Raw genomic sequence first — 19,402 nt, 5'->3', positions numbered from 1 at the left:
AGAAAAGGATCCAGAAGAACACTAATTTGGTAATGGTGGTTGCCTATAAAGAGTGCGATTATAGGAGACAGGAGCAGGTTTTCCTATCTCACTTTACAAGTGCCTACACTGAATCTATTACAAATAGCATATAACCAAAGAAATAAGAAGGAATGAAATAATAAATATAAGGGCAGAATCAGTGCAATAGAAGATACACAGAACAAAAAATAAAGGTGATTAATAAAATAAAAGTATTTCTTTGTGAGGTTTTTTGAATTTGAATTTATTTTTTAATTAAGTTTTTAATTTTAAGTATGGTTAACATACACTTTTATATTTGTTTCAGGTGTACAATCCAGTGATTCAACAATTCTATGTATCATGGCTCATCACGATCAAAGTATTTCTTTGAACACAGGGAGACAGAACAAGAAAAATATGGGGGTAAAAAAGACTACAGAAAAAAAAAAGGCATGACAAATATGACAGACATTTAAAAACCTATAAAAGAACAATATAACTGTATTTTTCTATATAACTATAAATAACTATATAACTGTAAATAACTACATGACAATACATTTTGAAAACAAAGATGAAATCAATACATTTCTAGAAAAAAATGCCAAAATTGGCATAAAAATGTGAATAACCATTTAAGAAATTGAAGTTATTCTATTCTATTCTATCCTATTCTATTCTATTCTATTCTATTCTTTCTTTAGTAGGCTTCATGCCCAGCACAGAGCCCAACATGAGGCTTGAACTCATCACCCAGAGATCAAGACCTGAGCTGAGATCAAGAGTCAGATGCTTAATCGATTGAGCCACCCAGGCACTCCAAAACCAAAGTAATCTAAAAAACTTATTGTCCATAAAGTTTCAGGGCTATGACGTTTTACAAGAGCATCCTACTACCTTCCAAAGAACGGACACTCTTTCCTTAAATGTGTTACTCTGGAAAATTAAAAAAAAAAAAAAAAGGAGGAAACATCACCCAACTTAATGTTGTTATAATTTTGAAATTTGGAATATGGACTGTTCATAAAAAGAAAATATGGGCCAGTTTCACTTCTAAACATGGATGCCAAACACCCAAATAAAATATTACCTAACCAAATCCAAAAAAGTATTAAGAATATATCATAATAAAATATTAAAAAATGGTTCAAAGTCAGAAAATCTCTCAATGTAATTCACTACATTAATGGATTATGGAAGAAGTTACTGCTGCTCAACATCTCTCTGTTGTCCTTTGCCTCCTGGGAATACCATTAAACTTCCCAGCCACCTTAAAATACGTGGGACCAGGTGACTAGTCCTCGTCAACGGAATGAGAGGAATAGTGATATGTGTCCTCTCTTGCCATCATAGAGAACTCGCTAAAGGACTTAGGTCCTAGCAGTTGGGGAAGCAACTGGCAAGAAAGAGCCTGGGCTCCTGAACAACTAAGTGAAGGAGAGCCTACTATCTTCCCAACACCTTCGACTGTGTCTTGAGTGATAAATAAATAGCATTATTGGTTTAAGTCACTGAAACATTGGGGCTGTTACAGTAGCTAAGACTATACACTCTAATAATACATTGAAAACTGGTATGGGGAAGACGATTATCTCCCCAGATGATTATCTCCCCAGACACAGAGAGATCATTTGACAAAGTTCAATGCTAATTCGTGTTAAAAACAAAAACAAGGGGCACCTGGCTGCCTCAGTTGGAGGAGCATGCAACTCTTGATCTCGGGTTTGTGAGTTCAAGCACCACACTGGGTATAGAGACTACTAAAAAATAAATGCCTTAAACAAAACAAGAACCAGCTTTTGGGAGCTGAAACAGAATTAGGAGACCAAACCCCTGTCTTCCCCACTACCCTCTTTCCTTCATCGCTTGATTATTCATTACTTTAGCCCCATATTGATGCATTTTCTTACAAAATTTTTCATTGGAAACTAATGCATGAATTTTATCTATTTTCCTTGATATCTCAGATCATAAGGAAAGGGATACAAACCTATAGCTAACATCATACTTAATAGAGAAACTACATATATTCTTTTTTTTTTTAATTTTTTTAAAAAATTTTTTTAACTTTTTTTTTTTTTTTAAATTTTTGAGACAGAGAGAGACAGAGCATAAACGGGGGAGGGGCAGAGAGAGAGGGAGACACAGAATCGGAAGCAGGCTCCAGGCTCTGAGCCATCAGCCCAGAGCCCGACGCGGGGCTCGAACTCACGGACCGCGAGATCGTGACCTGAGCTGAAGTCGGCCGCTTAACCGACTGAGCCACCCAGGCGCCCCCTACATATATTCTTTTTAAGAAATGGAACAAGACAAGGATTCCAGCTATCCCCACCAACATGTAATAGAATTATAGAAAAATTAACCACTACAAGGAAATAATAAAAAGTAAAACCAAGTATAAAATTGGAAGGAACGAGTCAAAAGTTGTCAGTGTTTGCAACTGGTATAGTTATTTCACACAGGACTCTCAAGAGAATCCACAGAAAAACTATTAGAATTAATAGGAGTTCAAAAAGGTAGTTGGATATGAGACTAACTTAAAAACAACTGACTACACTTCTCCACACCAACAGTAACCAACCAAAGAGAGAGAGACAAAGAGAGAGACAGAGAGACAGAGAGAGAGAGAGAGAGTGTGTGTGTGTGTGTGTGTGTGTGAGAGAGAGAGAGAGAGAGAAGATATGTAACAGTGTAACCCATAACAATGTGACAAAATAAAAAAAAACACTTATAATAGTAATATTATTGAATCTAGGAATTTTTGTTTCTTAAGAGAGAGCAAAAGAGCAGGAGGGGGTGAAAGGGTAGAGGGAGAGAGAGGGAATTTTAAGCAGGCTTCACACTCCATATGGAGCCCAACATGGGGCTCGATCCCACAACTCTGGGAATATGACCTGAGCAATCCCACAATCCTGGGATTATGACCTGAGCCGAAATCAAGAGTTGGACACTCAAGTGACTGAACCACCCAGGCACCTCTCTAGGAATTATCTTAATAAAGAATGTATAAGAGACTTGTGGAGAAAATTTGAAAAACTGTATTAAAGTATATAAAATAAACATGAATAAATGCAGAGATAGACCATACTCACAAGTGAGATGGCATGACACTAAAAGGTGTCAATTCTTTACAGATGAACCTATGATTTCAATTAATTTCTAATCAAAACTTCAGAAAGACTTCTGTGAACTTTACAGATTTTAAAATATTTATTAAAGAATAAATCCATGACAAGCTAAGAAAAGTTTGAAAAAGAACAAAAAGGTAGATATTAAGATATGTTACAAAGCCATAATAAAAACAAAATCCAACTGGGTTAAAGATGTAAATGTAGAAGAATAACCGAAGTTAGTAGGAGAAAATATAGAAAAACTTTTTGATCTTCAGGTAGGTAAGGATTTTTAAAGTAAGATGCAAATAGCTCAAGCTAAAAGGAGAAAGATGATGGATGTGACTACACAAAGTTTAAAGATTTATGTCAAAAAAAAAAAAAAAGAAGAAGAAGACGATGTACCTAAATGTAAAAGCTGAAACGATAAAGGTCTTAGATGAAAACATAGGAGTGACCCCTTACAACCTTGAGTTAGGCAAGAATTTCTTAGATATGACACAAAAACACAACAGGTAAGAGAGAAGATTGATCAGTTGGATATCAACAAAATTGAACACCATCAAGAAAGTGAAAAGATAACTCACAGAATGGGAGAAACTATTTGCAACTGATACATCTGAGAAAGGATAAATATCAACAATATAGAAATAACTAACAATTCTATGATAAAAAACAAAGAATCCAACTTTAAAAATAGATCTGAATAGGGGCACCTAGGTGGCTCAGTTGATTGAGCGACCAACTCTTGATTTTGGTTCAGGTCATAATCTCACAGTTCGTGAATTCAAGCTCCACCTCAAGCTCTGCCCTGATGGTGCAGAGCCTGCTTGGGATTCTCTCTGTCCCCATCTCTCTCTGCCTCTCCCACTTGCTCTCTCTCTCTCTCTCTCTCTCAAAATAAATAAATAAATACACATTAAAAAAAAAAGATCTGAATAGACATTTCTCCAAAGCAGATACAGATATACAAGTGGTTAGTAAGCGCATGAAAATATGTTCAAAATCATTAACCATCAGGGAAGCATAAATCAAAACCACAATGAGCTACAACTTCACACCTGCTAGGTTGGCTATAACCAAAATGACAGACAAGTGTTGGTGAGGATGTGAAGAAAATGGAACCCTCATGCACTGCAGGTAAGACCGTAAAATGTTGCAGCTGCTTTAGAAAACCGTTTGGGACTTCCTTAAAAGTTTAAACATAGAGATACCATATGATCCAGCCATTCCACTTCTAGGTATATATCCAAAAGAAATGGAAATATGTGTTCACACAAAAACTGTACATGAATGTTCACAGAAGCATTATTCATAATAGCCAAAAAGTAAAAACAACCTAAGTGTGCACCAACTGATAAACAGATAAACCAAAAGCAGTATACCCACATGAGGAAATATTGGGCAATAAAAAGGAACAAATTACTGCTATAGGCTATAATGTGGATAAACCTACACTACACTATGCTAAGTGAAAGAAGCCAGTCACAACAAAAACATACTGTAGAACCCCATTTATATGAAATGTTCAGAAACAGGCAAATACAGACAAGAAGTAGATTAGTGCTTGCCTAGGGCTTGGGAGGAGCATATTGAGAGAAACTGGAGGGTGACTGCTAATGGAGTAATAAAAATATTCTAAAATTAGATCATGATGATAGTTACCCACTCTGTAAATGTACTATAAACCAATGAGTTCACTTTAAATAGGTGGATTTTGTGGTATAAAAATTATATCTCAATAAAGTTAATAATAAAAAGGAGACCATATGTGAGATTAACAGATGGGAGACAAGACTAGGGGAAGACTTAAAACATCCACATCTGACAAAGGACTAACACTTTAACATGTAAGGATACCAATACAGAAGGAACCATAAGAGACTCTTAAATACAGAGAACAAACTGAGGGTTGCTGGAGGGGTGCTGGGTGGGGGGATGGGCTAAATGGGTGATGGGCATTAAGGAGGGCACTTGTTGGGAGGAGCACTGGGTGTTGTATATAAGTGATGAATCACTAAATTCTACTCCTGAAACCATTTACTACACTATATGTTAACTAACTTGGTTTTAAATAAAATAAACAACAATACATAAAAACAACAACAAAAAAATAAGGAACAAAATGCAAACCCCATATAGAAAAATATCAGAAATCTGAAAGAAAAGAAGGGCAAATTAGATGGATAGGCAGTTCACAAATGACAAAACAATATGATGAGATGCTCAATTAAAACAGAAATGGAGTACTGCTTTAACCTAGTAGTTTGACAAAAATTAGTAAATTAAATAATAGTAAGTGCCAGCAGCTGTTGGAAAAGTGACTTTTCATGCACTCCTGGTGGGAGGAAACCGATGAAGTCATTCTGCAGCACAAAGTAGCAGTTTTTAGTAAAAGACAACAGTCTTTTACCAACAGTTCCATATCTGTCTATCAAAAAAATTCTTGCACAAGGCCACAGGGAGATACTCAAAAGGACGTTTGGTGCAGAACTGTTCATGCAAGCAAGGGCTTACAGGCCACCGATGTCTATCCCCAGGAGGCTGTTAAGTACTTGTGGTGTATACTTTTCATACAAAACTATGCAACAGCCAGGAGTAATGAATTAGACTTACATACAGCATTATGGTTTGACTCAAAAACATAATGTGGAAGGGAAAAAAGAAATAGTATGAGATTTATAGCATAATAGTATTTATTTAGTTAAGTGCAACAAAAGCAAAACATGACATATGTTTCAAAGATATACGTGTTCTAAGATGATATAATGAAATGTACTTTGGAAGAACGAACAAATATGCCAGCATGGCCTCCTGTCTGTGTGCGCATGGGGAGGAGGGTGTTGAGAGAGAAATGGAGTATAAAGGGAGGAAATAACAAAGTGAAATAAAATGAGAGACTCAAAATGGACCAAGGATTATAGTATGCCATGAACTAAGATATATGAGCAATTAAATTTGTGAGACCTGAGATACTAAGAAAAATAAAATCCCATGCATTACTTTTCAGTGAAAAATTTAAGAAAGTCCATCACATGTTGGAGGCTAACTCAATGAAACATAAAGCTACGGAGAAAAGAAGGTAGTGGGAAAGCCAGAGGCTTGCTTGGTCTCCAGCTGAGTAATTCAGTTTCCAGGGAAGAAAGAACACAGGGTGGTAGAAATGTAGTGGATGTTGTCCCCACTACACCACCTCCTCCCCCTGCAGACAGGAGACAGGGGAGCAAAGGGAGAGAACCATCCACTACAGCTGAACTTTAGTTAACAGGAGGGAGAGAACAGGAGGACATTATGGAATTCAGAAGAAAAGGAATAACTGACTGAATCCAAGAATCTGATTTTTTTGCCTCATGATAAAGGCAGCGTTTTCTAAAAGCAATGAATACTCAACACCGCCCTGGAGCAAGGTAGGAGAAGACCTCCATGCTTTAAAAATCAAGACCTTATGGGGGCGCCTGGGTGGCTCAGTTCATTAAGCGACAGACTTTGGCTCAGGTCATGATCTTGCAGTCAGTGAGCTTGAGCCCCATATGGGGCTCTGTGCTGACAGCTTAGAGCCTGGATTCTGCTTCAGATTCTGTGAGTGTCTCTCTGTCTCTGTCTCCCCTCCCCCACTCGTGCTCTCTCTCTCCCTCTCAAAAATAAATAAATGTTAAAAAAAATTTAAAATAAATCAGGACCTTATGCCATCTTTTGTCAAATTCGGATGGCTATTTTAAAAGTTAAGATTATTCAAGTTTTGTTTTAGTAATGGGCCTTATGATCAGATCCATGTGATTAGGCTGAATTCATTTTTATTGAGACAAACGCTGATTAAAAGGGGGTTCATGGTACTGGCTACAAAAATCGTCATCATTCGAATATAAGTCAAGTAAGCCACTTTACTTTCAACACTTAGTGCCTTCTACAGTGTATGCTTGTCCCACATAACTGGCTTTCTGGGATATACATATATACACACACATACATACACATACATACATACCCTAGATATATTCCTTCTTTTGTCTTGCCTTTTTCACTTACCCCTGGGGACATTACACATCTCACCGCCCCCCCCCAATGTCTTCCCAGTGGTTGTGTCCACAGCCTTGAGGTGGAGCCCAGTTCCCGCACCCCACGATCAACTTAGCGTTAACGGGACCAGAGCACTCATCTTTCACCCTTCTGCGGGCAGATGCAGTGGACAGAAGGTTTCCTGGTCTGGGAAGGACTCAGTCCCTGAGTGCACCCGTCCCCGACCGTTATCGCCAGCCCCAGGGTTGGAGCGAGCCCCTGTCTTCTCACGAACAGAGCGTTGGGGAGAGGGTGACGGCCTGGCCTAGCTGATGTCCATGCCTATGACCAGGAGAGGCGAGCTGCAAGCCTGCCAGTTCAGGGAACGGTTGGAAGGCACCCCAGGTGCGCCCAAGTGCGCCCTATCTGTAAAACGTAGAATGGCAAACTACAGGAGGAGTGGAGCTGAGTGGGGAAGAGGAGTCTCACAGGTACGAAGGGGTAAATTATGAGTTCCTCCCTGCTGAGCTCAGGTGAAGCACTCTGCTCAGCATTTTATACAACCCCCACTTCGATTTTTACTGAAGCCCGGTGGGGGGTGGGGGACCGGTGGCGTCGTACAAAAAGAAAACGTGCGATGGGAACCGTGGCCTGTCTTGCCGAGGTGCGACCTCGGCCCCGGGCTGCCAGATCCTTGGTACGCTGCTCTAAGCCCCCTCAGGTGGTCTTCAGCCGGGCCCGGAGGACAAGAGCCCTGCAGGCCCGGGCGCTGCCGCGTCGCCGCCACCCCAGCCCCGGGGCAGGAGCCCCCCGCAAGACCCGCCCGTGCGTCACAGGCCCGCCTGGCGTCCCGCCCGCCGGGTCCGCAAGGAGGAGCCCGCGAGGCGGCCGCCACGGGGCTGCGCTTACCTCGTCTGGCGCGGGTAGCGGCTCCAGCTCCCAGGCTCCTCGCCGACCGCCGCCGTTTTGTGCGTCCCTCGCCCCGACGGCAGCTGCGCCGGTCCGGGCCACGGCCACGGTCACTTTCATTTTCCTCAACAACAGCGGCAGGAAAGCGAAAGCGAAAACTGCCGAGAGGCGGGCCCCGGCCGAGCGCGGTGAACGCGGAGCGCGGGCTGGCAGCCAGAGGCGGGGGCTCAGGTCTCGGGCCTGCACGCGGGCGGCCGGGCGGCGTTCGGGCGGGAACCCAGTCCACCTGAGGCGCCGGAGCGAGCCTGGCGCGAACACCTCCGCGGGACGGGGCCTGGGCCGCGTCCGGGCAGCAGGTGGAGAGGCCCGCCGCGCGCCGTCGTTCGCCCGCGCGGCCTACCGTGCCTCGGCCCATCGGGGTTGCTTCCCAGGCCGCCCCTTAGCGCCTGCTTCGGCTTCGGGGCTGGTGGCGGCGCTTCGTGGGTTTCTGGCGTCCGGAGGGGGGTTTGGCCTGGGTGACCAGGAGCAAACCTCTGAGGGGTCTCGGGTGGGGTCGCTGGGCCAGCAGGGGTCGGCCTGTCCCCAGGGCATGCGCACTGGTCTCTCTGCCAAGTTGGCGGCACCGTCGCTTCAAACAGCCTGGTCGTGACCATGAGGTACCAGGCTCCTCATCCTGGGTCAGCAGAGAAATAAAAAGTCAGTGGTATCAAGGAAATGGGGCTCTTCATTTGATTAAGAAAAACTGAACAGCAAGCTTAAGACTTGGACTCCCTGGACTAATTGGTGCCCATCAATACCCAAGGATTTAGAGGCTTATCACTTATTGGCTGTGTGATTTGGGGCAGAGTATTTACTCCCTGTAGGATGAGGATGATAACCATACCTACGTCAAGGTTGTAGGACTTAAATGAACCGATGTAAGGGAGAAAATATTTGTTGTTGTTTTTCTGGATGCTTGATAGACTTTCTCTAATGTCAGTTGATATAATTGGAGATCTCTATGATAATAAGATAGTTTTCAAAGTTTGGACTGTGTTATCATGACTTAGAAGGACTGAGGAGGCACTGCAGTCATTTTGGAAGGCACCTTACACTCAGCCTGACAATTTGCCCCTATAATTATGCCAGTAGACCAAGTTCTCTTAGAGCACCGCTGCAGTTGAAGTTGGACACAAGTCCCCACAGCCCTGTCCTGCATCAGTTACTGAGATCTGAAAATACTTTTTGTAAGCCGTCCTACTTGGAAAATGTTGCTAAGACTCCATACTCCAAACACAGTTTGCCACGTGTTTGTTCATTTTTGTCATAGAGCAGTCTGATAACTGGAACAGAAAAACGAATTAACTGCCTGATCTGCCAGAGTCACTTTGGTTTGCCTCTTTGAAATTCAGGCACGTTCCCTGCATGATGGAGGACTTGATTTGTGACTCATGCTGTGGGTTTCTAAGTGTTTGCAGTATTTCCCTCAAGAGCACATGGGGAAGTGAAGCAGGCCAAATGATGATCTTAGAAAAATAAGAGCCCATGTTTCCCCCTCCAGGAGATGATGCTTTTGGTCTGTAGTATGAAGGAAAAGGAAAAAGAAAAAAAAAAAAAATCAAGGCAAGCCTTGGAGCTCTTCCTTGTGATAGGATAATCATTCTTGATTCCACGAGAGCAAAGTAGAGGTAAATCTATTTCTGCATAAAAAGTATGTCTGGGAGATGAGGGTTAGGAAAAGAGAGGTAGAGATCCAAGAAGATAAAGCCAAGTCCTGGTTACCTTTTACAAGATGTTACACATGTGACCAGAGAGGTGCCAAGAGGTAAAAGGCTAGCATATAGTCTATCAGCTTGGTAATTTCCCAGAGTCCAGATTTGGTCTTTGATACTATGGGATACAAAATTTCATCTTTTCAGTGTTCCAGTGTTGATTAAAAATCTATGTTGTAGAAAATCAGAATGCCAACTTCCTGATTTCATTCACTGTTTGCTAAACTGTATGCTAAGTACATTACATGCATTGCTTCATTTAATTCTCCCTGTAATCGTGCAGTATATTGTGATATTTTTTTCAGTTGAGGTACAAAAGATGAAGGAAATTCCCAAGCTTAGTAAGTACAGTATATAAGTGATCAAATAAAGCCCATGTGATTCCAAAACCTGGAGCTTAACCATTACTGTTAGATGCAAAACAGTCAGGAACATGAGACTGTTTGGTGACTGCACTCTCTTCTTGTAACTGTTCAATTTGGAACCTAATTGTTGAAAGGTGGCTTGGTGAGCTTGAAGTCAGAATCAGAAGAGTGAATTGTCTGATTTAATCAGCCTTGGACAGCGTGGTGCATCTTCCTCCACATCAGAGGTCAAACAAGCTGCTGTGAGGACAGGCCACTCACTCCTGCTGTCCTGGCCAGCGCTTCTCTTGGAGATGGTGGCTGGTGGACAGCCCCACCTGTATTACCTAATTTCTCCTTATTATGCCACCTGGGCTGTCCCTCCTCAGATGAACATATTTCTTTTTTAGGTAGAGCAAGGCCTTACTAAGTGACAGTACTGTTACACCTTGTAGGTCCTGGAGCCCTTATTTCTCTTTAAGGGGGCATTTTGTATATTTTTGCTTTGATGGGTTTGATTTATAATTTAACTTTCAAAGCGCAACTTTGTATCCCAACTCTTGGGAGGCAACTCACTTTCTTTTCCTTCCTACCTCCCTAGCCTTCTAACTCTAGAATAAAATCTTGTGCTACAGTAAGTTTTGCAACAAGCACATTATCCAGGCCTGCATTGCTTATCAGCAAAGACCCAAAATCCAAGTCCAAGGCCAGCCCTCAGAGATTTTACCATGGGCGAAGGGTGGGAGTAGACGTGAGGAGAGATCATGCAACACAGCTGGATAACAATACAAAGAGAAAGAAATAGAATTCGCTGGTTAGAAAATAAAACGCTTGGAGTGACTCAGATAAAAAGGAAAAAATATATATCAACTAACCCTTTTAGATACTTCCTTTTTTCAACAAATATTTTGTTGCAACTACAAAATGCAACCACTTTGCTAATGCTGGCAATGCAATAATGAGCAAAAATACACATAGTCTCTGCTATCAGAAAACACACTTTATAGTGAAGTAGTCAATCAGATAATTAGTCAAATTTAGAATACCATCCTAAATGCTGCAAAAGTGCATTTAATTCACTATGAGAGAGAATGACAAAGGATTTTGATTTGTGTGAGAGTCAAAGAAGGCAGAAAGAAATGATATTTGAACTGGTAGCAAAGGGATGAGGGTTAGTTAACTGAGTAAAGGGGCATAGGGTTGGAGAAGAGATGACTGGTAGAGGGAACAACATATGCAAGGGTCCAGAGGCAGGAAAGAACTTGGAACATTTGGGGAACTGGAAGCAGGTTAGATTGTCTATCTGATATCTATCAGATATCTATCTGATGCTCAGAGGGAGCAGAGAGAGGAAGGACAACCCAAGTCCACAGGAGGCTAAAGCTGTAACAGGGCCTTGAAGGTCATGCTAAGGACTTAGGTCCTTATCCTATGATCACTGATGTTGTTTAAGCAGATCTGATTTGTATTTTTTTTTTGTTTTTATTTACCTATTTTAAGAGAGACAGAGTGAGTGGGGGAGGGCCAGAGATAGAGGGAGAGAGAGAATCCCAAGCAGGCTCCACACTGCCAGCGCAGAGCCTAATGCAGGGCTCCATCTCACAAAACTGAGATCATGATCTGAGCTGAAACCAAGAGTTGGAAGTTTAACCAATTGAGCCACCCAGGTACCCTGATTTCTATTTTTAAAAGACTGTTCTGGGGGCACCTGGGTGGCTCAGTCGGTTAAGCATCCACTTCGGTTCAGGTCATGATCTCACGGTCCATGGGTTCAAGCCCCATGTGGGGCTCTGTGCTGACAGCTCAGAGCCTGGAGCCTGCTTTGGGTTCTGTGTCTGCCTCTCTCTCTCCCCCTCCCCTGCTCACAGTCTCTCTCTCTCTCTCTCTCTCTCTCTCTCTCTCTCTCTCTCCCTCAAAAATAAACATTAAAAAAAAAAAGAAAAGAAAAGAAAGATGGTCACCAGATGGGAGCAAGATGATGGTGGTGGTGGTGAAGGAGATAGAAATGGACAGACATGAAGGATATTTAGGAGGTAAAATGGTTAGGAACTTGCCAGTAGATTGGGTCTTAGAGATAGGGATAAGATAAGAGTCATGACTCCTAGGATGCATAATTGAGTGAATGATTGTGGTAGCTGTATACCTATACAGATCACTCTTCCAGAGAACCTTCTACCAAGAACATAGCTGAGAGCCACTGGCCGCCACCTTTATTTATTTATTTAAAAAAAATTTTTTTTAATGTTTATTTATTTATGAGACAGAGAGAGACAGAGCATGAACAGGGGAGGGTCAGAGAGAGAGGGAGACACAGAATCTGAAGCAAGCTCCAGGCTCTGAGCTGTCAGCACAGAGCCCAACGCGGGGCTCAAACTCACGGACTGTGAGATCATGACCTGAGCCGAAGTCAGACGCTTAACCGACTGAGCCACCCAGGCGCCTGGGCCGCCACACCTTTAGATGTGCTGCAACATTCACACAAGGCTACACGCTCTCTGGCTGCTCCTAGCCAATGAATGAACACAGTGGGGGTACCAGAGCCAGGCCATTTCTGCCCAAGGTGGGCCTCCTCTAACAGGCAATCTGTACTGCGGGAATTTCCATCAGTGTGGTCAATAATTTCTCAGAACTCATCTGCAGTTTGAAGCTCTTGCTGCCCAATCTTCCTTCCTTCCCTTCCCCTTTTCACAGGAGACAGACCTGCGTCATAATCTGAGTCTGACTATTCCTGTTCGTTCTGCCCTTCACCCTTCATAAACATGTTTCTCAATAAGTTCTTGCATGTTGAATCCCATCTTGGCATATGCTCTAGGAGGACCTGAACTGACACAATGACCCCTTTCTTTGAGCTGGAGAACTGTGTTAAAGGATCACATTTTGCAGGGCTTCGATTCTGCACATCTTGGATGAGGTGTCAGGTGGGCAGGGAGTTTCCATGTCTGCTTTCCTACTGCTGAGATGTGTTTGTGCTTTGCTACTGAACTATCCAACTATGTCCTCTGCGTGAGCTCATGTCTGGTCTTCTTTGTAAAATGCTTGTTCCACGGACAGTCTCCAAACCTTAGTTTAGAACTCAAAACTAAAACTGTTTGCCTCTGGAAAAATACAACCTACCACTAGCAAAAATATCCTTTAAATTTCTTATGGAGGAGGAAAAAGTAAACAAATAGAAAGCGAGTGGGCAATTGTTCTTAAACAGTTAAAGGTGAAGATTTTTGCTTTGGGTGGCCCTGGTTTCCTGTGAAAACATAGTCTTTCATAAGTGTTCCTAAAGGAAAGTACTTACATATTTGGCAACACCGATGGAAATCTGTCTTTCAGGGAGGAAAAGAAGCTGGTACTCCGAAAGGCACTCTTACTTTGATGTCTGTCTCCCTGAGCAAGGTGCCTTTCGAGAGCTGGCTGCCAGAGGATGACCCTGTCATGAAGACTGCAGTCCCCAGTAGCTTGCAGGAGTAAAGAGTGATAGGGCAGATATGTTTAAGTCCAACATTGGTTCATCCTGCTGACCTCAGGCTTGAACAGAAATCATGACTACAATATGAGTATTTGAACACTGACCTCTCTGATAAGTCAAACAATGTTTCCTTCACTAAGTACAGACCCCAGACAGCCCACACCCATCTCATTGTGAAGTGTGGAGGCTGATAGTAGATGAGATTACCTTTTCTCTTCTCCTCCTCCTCCTTCTTCCTCTTCCTCCTCCTCCTCTTCCCCATCTCCTTCTTCCTTTTTTTGTTATTTTATTTTTTTAATGTTTTATTTTATTTTTGAGACAGAGAGAGACAGAGCATGAACAGGGGAGGGGCAGAGAGAGACACGCACACAGTCCGAAGCAGGCTCCAGGCTCCGAGCTGTCAGCACAGAGCCCGACGCGGGGCTCGAACTCATGGATGGTGACATCACAACCTGAGCTGAAGTTGGATGCCTAACCGACTGAGCCACCCAGGCACCCCATCCTTCTTCCTTTTTTTAAACCAAGCTTTCAAGAAGCCTAGATACCATTAGTTTGCTTGGACTAAAAAGAGGAAGAAGCAGGTGTGGGCATCATGAAGTATGTTTTCCTGAGGGCTCTGGCTTTCATTAAGGGATGAATGAGTAAAACTATTTCTCCCAAAGGTAGTTATAATTTCCCACATGGAACCAAACTGAATTAATATGGACTGACTATTTGTAGAGCTAATGATTGCTTTAGGGAGGTCTGGAGGAATAACAGTATTATTATTGTCAACACAAATTTATTATTGTTGAGCACTTTACATGTTATGATCTAATTTAATTCTTTAAAAACCCCAGTGAGATAGATCATCTGTTCTATTATAGAGGAGGAAACCGAGTCTCAGAAAGATTAAGTGACTTGCCTAAAGTCATAGAGCTAGTAATTGGAGAAACCTACTTTTGGGCCTGCTGGACCGCACATCTGCTCCAGCAGTGTCCCACTGTGGGCACTTAGCCAATATGCTCCAGTGCCGCCCAAGAAGAGGATGTGTTTGAGCTGCACCTAGAACATGGGTAGGACTGGGAAATCAGAGATAAGGATGGATGCAGGAATGTGAAGGAAAAATGCAAAACTGGAAGTGTGTTATTTCAAGAATCAAAATACACTAAAAAATAGGTGATGGTTTGGGAGAGGGTTGGGGGGTGGTTAAAAAATGCTGAAAAGTACAAAGAAGAAAAAAATTCCTCTTTATTGTCATCTTGCATATTTACTTCCAGTTTTATTTTTTAACTAAAACCACTTCAAAACTTATACATGCTCATTATAAGAAATGCAAACTCTATACAAAGTATAATAAATGCCTGAAAAGCTTCCCTAAATCTTACCATCTAAAACATTGCTATTAATATTAGAAAAATATTCTATGCATTTCTTTGCATTTATACAGAGGAGGATGGGTAGGTAAAAATTATATTTCAATATTGTTTTCATTGATGAAAAGACTATCCTTTCCCCTTGAATTATCTTGGAACTTTCTTTGCAAATCACCTTCTTGACCACATATGTGAAGGTTTATTTCTGGACCCTCTATTCTGTTTTGTCTCTATGTCTGTCATTCTGCCAGTACCACACTGTTTTGATTACTGTAGCTTCTTCCTTCTCAACTGGCTACCTTTTGTTTCTTTTTCTTGCCTAATTGCTATGGCCAGAAGTTCCAATAGGATTCCAGGAGTAGCAAGTGGCTTCCTTGTCTTGTTCCTGATCTTAGGGAGAGAGCTTTGTTTCAACAGTGAGTATAATGTTAACAATAGGGTTTTCACAGGTGTCATTTATCATGTTGAGGAAGTTCCCTTCTATTTCTAGTTTGATGAGTGTCTTTTATCATGAAAGTAGGTTGAATATTGTCAAGTAATTTTCTGCATCAATTGATATGACCTTTATTTAAACCTTCATTTTATTCATGTGTTGTATTACGTTATTAATATTTTTACATTGAGCTATATTTGTGTTCCTGGGATAGATCCCACAGGGTCACAATATATAATCCTCCTAGTATGCTGCTGGATTTGGTTTGTTGGTATTTTATGGAATATTTCACATTTATGCTCATAAGGGATATTGATGTATAGTTTTCTTTTGAAGTCTTCGTCTGGGTTTGGTCTCAGGGTAATGCTGGCCTCATAGAATGAGTCAGGAAGTATTTTCTCCTCTTCTATTTTTGTGAAGAATTTGAGAAGGACTGGTATTAATTCTTCTTTAAATGTTTGGTAGAACCATCTGGTTCACCATTTGTTTTTGGGGGAGGTTTTTGATTATTAATTCAATCTCTCTACTTCAGTTTGTTTGGATTTTCTGTTTCTTCCTGAGTCATTTTTGGTAATCTTTGTGTTTCTAGGAATTTATACAGTTCATCTACATTGTCGAATTTATTGGCATACAGTTGTTGATAGTATTCTCTTATAATCCTTATTATTTCTGTAGGGTTGGCAATAATTTCCTCATTTTCATTAATGTCTTTTATATTTACTTAGGTTGTTCACTTTATCCATGTGCTGTATTCCTTCATGTGGATTTGAGTTGCTGTCTAGTATTCTTTCATTTCAGCCTGAAGGGCTCTCTGTAACATTTCTCATAGGGCAGGCCTCACTTCTTTCAGTGATTAGCCCCATTATCCACTTTCTCCATTTCATCTATTTGTTTTCTATAGCAGTTGCCAAAAATCTTTGAAGAGGGAAATAGAGGCCTTCATCCAGTCTGCTGTTGCCCAGACTTAGGAGGATTAGACTTCCAGATGTTGATGAATTTTTAGTATGGCTAAAGAGTTTAGGGGTTATTATGTTGTATTACAATGGTTAGAGTGTAGATACAATGTTCTACATTGTATACAGTGTTAGAATTTTCTACTTCCTTTCACCAATTTTTAAAGTGTGTTGTGTATCATGCTGCTTTCTTGTTTGGTTAATGACATTTGGAATTTTCAGAATTATTTTGTTCCTAATCAAAGGTTACATGGTAATTAAATGCTTCCAAGCTCTTCAGTAGACAAGCCCTGGGGAATGCTGCTACCATTGTATGCACTTAGTACTGTATCCTTGATGCGTGCAGCCTATTCCCACACCCCCACACATTCATGAGAAGAGCTTCTCATATGAGACTTCCTCTGAGGTAAAAAGAGCTAATCCGGTGCCTGGCTGCTGCCCTTTGGCTGGCCCAGCAGAGAGATGATGTTCCAGTGTCTGTGACAGCTTCTTGAGCAACTATACTTGAGTTAAGTCTCTTCTTCCCAAGGTGAGACTTTCTGGGGTGGGTCCTTCTGAGACTCCAAGAAGACATGTGACTTCTGAGAAACCTCTCATTTTGTCATCCTATATCAATCTCATGGGCTTTTTATAAGGATCAAATGAGAAAACAGGTGTATAGGCATACCTCGAGATAGTGCAGGTTTGGTCAGACCCCTGCAATAAAGCAAGTATCACAAAAAAGCAAGTCAAATTAATTTTTTGGTTTCTTGGTACATAATAAGAGTTATGTTTACACTGTAGTCTATTAAGTTTGCAATAGAATTATATGTAAAAAAAATGTTCACACCTTAATTTAAAAATACTTTGTTGCTGTGGAGCCTGGATGGCTCAGTCGGTTAAGCATTCAACTTCAGCTCAGGTCATGATCTCACAGTTCGTGAGTTCCAGCCCCACATCGGGCTCACTGCTGACAGCACAGAGTCTGCTTTGGATCCTCTGTCCCCCTCTCTCTCTGCCCCTCCCCTGCTTGTGCACATGCTCTCTGGCTCTCAAAAATAAAAAATAAACATTAAAAAAATACTTTGCTGCTAAAAAACTGCTAACCATTGTCTGAGCTTTCAGCCAATCACAGACAGCAGCTGACTGATCAGGATGGAGGCTATTGTAGGTTGGGGAACTGTGGCAATTTCTTAAAGTGGGACAACAATGAAGTCTGCCGCATTCAGTGACTCTTCCTTCCCTTACTGTTTCTCTGCAGCACGTGATGCTGTTTGATAGCATTTTACCCACAAAACTTCTTTTGAAAGTGGAGTCAATTCTCTCAAACCCTGCTGCTGCTTGATTGACTAAGTTTAAATCGTATTCTAAATCCTTCGTTGTCATTTCAACAATCTTCAGCTTCATGGCATCTTCCCCAGGAGTACATTCCATCTCAAGAAACCACTTTCTTTGTTCATCAGCAAGAAGCAACTCCTCATCCATTCAAGTTTTACCAGGAGATGGTAGAAATTCAGTCATACTTTCAGGCTCCACACCTGATTCTAGTTCTCTTGCTATTTCCACCACAGCTGCTGTTACTTCCTCTGCTGACATCTTGAACCTTCAATTTGTAAAAAGCACAACAAAGTGAAGTTCAATAAAACAAGATATGCCTGCATTTTTCCAACCTGATTTTAGGGCAATGGCACACAACCTCAGGTACTGTTAATACTGTGTTGCGTCCAGCCTCCATCAACCTAAAAACCCTTTAGGAAAAGCAATTAAATGATAAACACTTAGGAGAAAGATTTCTTGTGCTACTTACTTCTTGACAGAGAACAGGGCCCTCTGCCCGACTTCATTCACCATCACTTCGACTAGGTGTTAAGTAGAATAATTCTCTTTGGCAAACATCAGCTCTTCTGGAATTTATGAGAATGTTTAGGGAACTCTGAGAGAGAGGAGCTATTGCCAAGAATAAGAAAGATCATAGGTTTACTCTTGCTTTCATCTTTATCTGTGGTAGAAAAATTATTATTTTTAAAATCTGAATTGTTCATTGACTTTGTTTTGTCCTTTGTATTTCTGTGGCGATCCTGGTTTCTAATTCTTATGGGCTTTAACTGAGCACCAATTGTCCCTGTGACTTCAGATGATGCACCCCTCTCTCCTTGAGAGGAGGTACCTGGTCAGGATAACTTGCTTAGTATTCCCAAAGCCATTGCTCTGATGGAAGCAAGTCCAGCAGGCCCAGACAGAGGGCTTGGATTTTCAGATACTTGGCTCAGTCCTGGAAGCAGTGACATGGGCTATTGCCTGGCCAAAGGAAGAGCTCTAAGCGTTCAGTAATTATGCTTTTAGTCTGCAGAAGGCCACAAATGATTGGGATCAGTGGCATGGAGAATAAGAGAGAAAACTTAGTTAATCAGGAGCCCAGCACAGAACCACGTTTGAGGAGAGTGGAGAAGCCAGTAGGATTACATGAGATGAGCTTCCTTCCTTCCCACTGGAATGTGATGCTACTTGTTATGTTATACAACAGGCCTTTTGAGTTATCTGTCCAACACTGGAGCTTTTTCACCCAGGTCTATCTACACGTTCTAGCTCAAATCGCCCTGTGGCACGTTTTACATATACATGTATTATGGACTGTGTCCAATCCACAGTCTTCCTGGCCCCACTACTCCAGCCACTGTTGCAGTGACCAGTTCACACAAGCTTTGACCATCTCCACTGAAGTGCAACCTGACAGGGGCAACTGGGTGGCTCGGTAGGTTAAGTGTCCGACTTCGGCTCAGGTCATGATCTCGCGGTCTGTGAGTTCGAGCCCCGCGTCGGGCTCTGTGCTGACAGCTCAGAGCCTGGAGCCTGTTTCGGATTCTCTGTCTCCCTCTCTCTCTGCCCCTCCCCTGTTCACGCTCTGTCTCTCTCTGTCTCAAAAATAAATAAACGTTAAAAAAAAAAAATTTGAAGTGCAACCTGACAGTGCCTCACCTCAGGTCTGCAATATATTACCTCTTGCTTTCTAACCAGAGGAAAGGCCCTGCTCAGGACTCACACATGTGCAACCTGGAAACCTGGGGGCCTGACACCTATGGGGCTGCCTTTGATGCATGTGGAAAGGAAGCCG

The sequence above is a fragment of the Panthera uncia genome (genome assembly GCF_023721935.1).
Source record: "Panthera uncia isolate 11264 chromosome A1 unlocalized genomic scaffold, Puncia_PCG_1.0 HiC_scaffold_17, whole genome shotgun sequence".
Lineage (NCBI taxonomy): Eukaryota > Metazoa > Chordata > Mammalia > Carnivora > Felidae > Panthera > Panthera uncia.
Note: the sequence above shows the minus strand (reverse complement) of the source record.